Here is a 4,948-nt window from a genome sequence, read left to right as displayed (position 1 = left end):
ATCAAAAGGTATGTCATCTAACTAGTACTTTGTAGTATAAGAACTTCATGATATGCTAGTTAGGATTAAAGCCTTGGAAAGTTCCTATTTGCATGTATAATAGAGAAAACATAGATCCAAGGTTTATAGGGTTGCATGTACACCATAGGAGTGTTAGAATGCTCAAAACCCAACAGTGGTATCAGAGCCTAGGCTTGTTTTCTTGTTATACTTGCAATAGATGCTGAAAAATCGAGTTTTGTTGCTGTCTGCCCAGCAGACTCGCCGAGTCCATGAATGGACTCGCCGAGTCCAAGGCAAAATGCATCCAACTCGCCGAGTTGGTTCGTGCACTCGACGAGTTGGACCCCCAGACAGCATAAATTCGACTTTTTTGGCTGGAATTGGACTAGGAACATTACCCTAAGATGTTTTTGGACTTATAAACTTGTTTTTGATGTGGTAATGTTCATGCTAATCCAATTTCAAAGATAATTGTCAATAGATTCATGTTTTGTATTAGTTTAAGGTTTAGACTAATTACATGAAAAAGTTTGATTTGAATTATCTTGTTCTTATGAGTTGCTTAGATTAATAGAAAAGTTGAGTGAAATATTTGTTTTCAATCCAAATTAATCTAAGAGTTGATTCTAAAATGTGTTTTTCTAACTTGTCCTCAAGTTATATGAAAAGTCACATTTAAGTTTCATAAAACTCATAAAAGTTGGCAAAGGTTACAAAATGAAGAGTCTAGTTCTAATTAAATGGTTTTATGACTTCATAATTTGTCCTCAAGCTATGGAGGACCAAGAGTCTCTTCATTAAATAATAAATAAATAAAAAAGGTGTAACCTTAATTAATTCCATAAGTTATAAAATAAAGAAAAAGTTAATTCTTTTATTAGTTTAAAGTCTTCCATAACTTGTCCTCAAGTTATGGAACTTAAGGAGTTTTTGGATTAAAACGACTTTAAACACATAAGTTATGGAATTAGTTAGTTTTGAATAGTTTCAAAACTTGCCCTCGAGTTTTGGAATTTAAAAAGTTTTCACTTATGAATACTTAAATTCCAAGTTAGCCCTTAAAATTTTAAAAGTTAAAATCCAACCCTTATACTTTATAATATTATAAGTTAATAATATTTATATTTATGTATCAGAGTAAAGTCAGTCTTACCGTTAGTAGGCCTCATTCACGAGCTTTCCCTTTGAGTTCCAGAGGCCCTAGATTAATGTGAGATTTCCTTTGTGAGTAATTAGAGCCTTGGAGGAGGAAATCTTGGAGGGGAATTGAAGAGCAAGAAGATTTGGAGCAAGGGGCTTTGCAGAGATTTGGTTCATTCTCCAGTAGGAGCTTGCAGTGGATGTAAGAGATCTGTTCTTGAGCTTTTGTGCATCTAGATTTATCAATTGTGGGGGTTTTTGGAGCATAAATGAGGTCCATCTCGAGTTTGGTGTAAGATCTGAGGTTGCTACCTCAGATCTAGGATTGTAGTGGTCCAGGAAGCCATAAAGTTCATGCCCAAGAGTTGTTAGCGAAGCCTTCTTGTCCCAAACCCCAGCCCAAGAGTGTTTTATGCTTAGATCTCTTTGGATTCACGTAAAGTTTGCAACTTTACGTGAGGAATAGCTTGTGGAAGGGTAGATCTATGGATTTGATCCCCTGCATGGTTTGGAAAGCCACTGAATGGATTAAGAGCTAGTGGTACTCGGCGAGTCACATGGATGTACTTGGCGAGTTGCATGAAGATAGGCAGAAACTCGGCGAGTTGGGTGAAGATAGCCTTGGACTCGGCGAGTATAACCTATAATCAAATATTTTTAAATTAATTCACCACCGTTCCCTGTGATCGACACCCAACTTACCTAAGCTATACTGTAATCTGACTAGGTACACTGCCTATAAGTGCATAGTTAGTCTAAGTTTGTTAGGTTATAAATATTAAAATTAGTGGGTACTTGTAACGCCCGGGTTTCAGGGCTAAGCATTTTTGTCAATGTAATAGTCTAGGTCAACTATTGTAACTCTTTTTGAAGTAATAAAGATGAAATATTTGAGTATTATGTGAATTATGTGTGTTTATGTGTTTATTATTTAATTATAAATGTATAATTAATAAAGAATAAAAATAAGCATCAAAATTAAAGTGTGAGATAAGCCCGATATCTTTATATAAAGTTGTAGTGGTCGAAACAAGGATGCCGGGGATATAAGGAACGCCGAAATCCGAGTTATAACGAAGAAGTTATGACCCGTCGAAGTTTCGCGACAAAACCGACACGATACCGGGAAGCGTAAATAGTGAATTTATGATAGAGCGAGATTTAGCCTTAGCGATCTAAACGAAAGTCGTAGAATATGTTAAACTAAGAACATCGATAAAAAGAACGCCCAAATCTGACTTCGTATGAAGAAGTTATGATTTTTCGAAGTTTCGAGTTAGCAGTGTACAACCTGAAATTCGAATATTAGATCGAGCGGTTTTCAGCCGACACGACCTAAACGAGAATCGAAGATCTCGTTAAAAGTAGCGTAGCGAAAACAGATGTTGGATGAAGAAGTTATGAGGATTTAACGGACCAATCCTGTCCCGGCCCGTTAATAATATAAAATTTAAAATCGAGTCAAAATTAGCCGACCGAGTCTAAAAGAAAGTTGTAGAGTACGTTTCCACCTTCGCGTAGATATAAAGAACGTCGAAAACGGAGCTCGTATGCGAAAGCTACGAATTTTTAAAGTTGAAGCATGAAATTGCGAAGTCTGTTGCAAATCCGATGACGTGGCTTAATCCTGACCGTCGCTTGCTGAACACGGTCCTCGCTTTGGATGATGACACGTCGCCGCGCATTATGCCCAGCGTCCGAAGTCTGTACTCCCCGCGTACCTTCGCTTCTTATCCACTCCGAGGTCGGTCCACGTGCGAAGCCAGCTGGAAGTCTTATCCGAGGAGTACGCCCAGCGTACCCTCGGTACGCCCAACATAATTTCGAGATCAGGCGCCTATAAAAGGAATGCGAAGGGTCCGAACTTCTCACTCATTTTTCACTCCAAATCTCTTTCTCTCTCTAGTTTCTTTCTCTCTCTACAACCCCAAACCCCCCCCCTAAACCTTAGAAAAAAAACCCTAGCACCCTAAGGAAGCCCCGAGGCTCCCGGAGTCCCGAGAAAAAGGAGTCTTTCGGTTTCGAAACGCTGCTTCAATTAAGTTCCGGTTTCGATAAAATTCGCTGTAAGTGAGCTACGCTTACGCAATTTTTAATATAGCTTTCAAATAATTATAGGAATGTTATTAGGTCCTTAAAATAATTATTTGGGCTATTATTATGATTTATATTGAGTGTTATTAACGCTTATATAATAATAATAATAGTCAGACTATTAATTTGTCGCGGTTATCGTTAGACTAAACCCTAGTGGTATCGATACTAGGTTTTATCGAAGGAATATCGTTTTGAGAGTATCGAAGCGCTGTCCGAGTGCTGAGTCACTACCTTTCAGGTGAGTGCATAGTTACTTTCAGCTTACACATAGATATGAAGTATTTTATATAAATTACGTGCTATGTGTGCATATTATCTGAATACATGCTATCTATGCTGGATGAACGTTTTTATACATGTTCTCAATGATTTAAACTGTATATGTATTTTATATCTACAAAAATGTTGGGGTGAAACATGGGTAGATGTAATAGGTGATGTGTGATAAAATGATGAGAGGCCTCGATGTTGATGTTGTTGATTCTGTCATCTAGCGGAGTATGGATGACCACCACGGACTCTTCTAGACAGTCCAGTGGAACACTAGCAGGCTCGCAACCTGTAGATGTTTGTGGACGATGTGTTCACCGGTGTACTCCATCCCACACATGGTTGCCTTTAGGACATTTATTGTTAAGGAATCCCCTTAGTAGTAGTGTCCATCCCGATGATGATCCTTAGGCTAGGTCCCTTATGATAGGTGTTTAGGGACGTAAAGTGAGATAACGGGAACGGGTAATCGGGTTATTGTTGATTGATGAAATTAATAAATTTATTTATTGTGGGTTGAAAACCCTATGTGCTCACCAGGCTCCCCAGCCTGACCCACTCAATTTTATGTATTATAGGTAGTGGCGCTTGAGCATAGATATGATGTTTGGATGAGGGATTACGGATATAGGCCTGTAGATATGAAATAATGTAGTAAGACTTATATTGTACTGTTTATGCTTTTGATCTGTACGAACATGACATCCCAAGTCTTTTAATGAAATACATTTATATGGAAATGCTTTTGATAAATCTTTATCATATTTTGTTTTGGGACAAATTCCACAACACTTTTATTTAAAATGTTACTATGATTTTTAAACAAAGCATAAACAAACCGGTCTTTTCTGACCGTGATTTTGGGAATGTCACAGTACTTCCGTGCACATCATGTATGTTACAATACCTCCTCCTTTTGAGGATTTCGTCCCCGAAATTACAACAATTAAAACAAATGAGGATATTTTGCTCTTATCTCATTCTTATTTTCCCAAGTATAATTTGGGCCTCGATGATGTTTCCACTTGACGAGCACCAACTCCACTTCTTTATTATGTAGCTCAGTCGTTCTTTCGTTTACGATCTCTTTAGGCTCTTCCACATAAGTTAACTTATTTTTCAGTTTCACCTCGGATAACGGAACTACTTCATCATATATGATTAAACATTTATGCAGATAGCTCACATGAAACACATCATGAATACCTGCCAAATCTTCAGGTAATTCCAAGCGGTATGCTTGTTTACCAATTCTCTGGATGATTTTGAAAGAACCAACAAATCTGGGACTCAACTTTCCTTTCTTCCCAAATCGCATAATGCCTTTCCATGGGGATACTTTTAGCATTACGAAATCACCCACCTGGAATTCTATGGGTCGTCTCCTCTTTTCTACATAGGACTTTTTTAGATCCTGGGCCGCTTTCATTCTTTCTTG

This window comes from Lactuca sativa, chromosome 8, assembly GCF_002870075.4.
Source record: "Lactuca sativa cultivar Salinas chromosome 8, Lsat_Salinas_v11, whole genome shotgun sequence".
Lineage (NCBI taxonomy): Eukaryota > Viridiplantae > Streptophyta > Magnoliopsida > Asterales > Asteraceae > Lactuca > Lactuca sativa.
Note: the sequence above shows the minus strand (reverse complement) of the source record.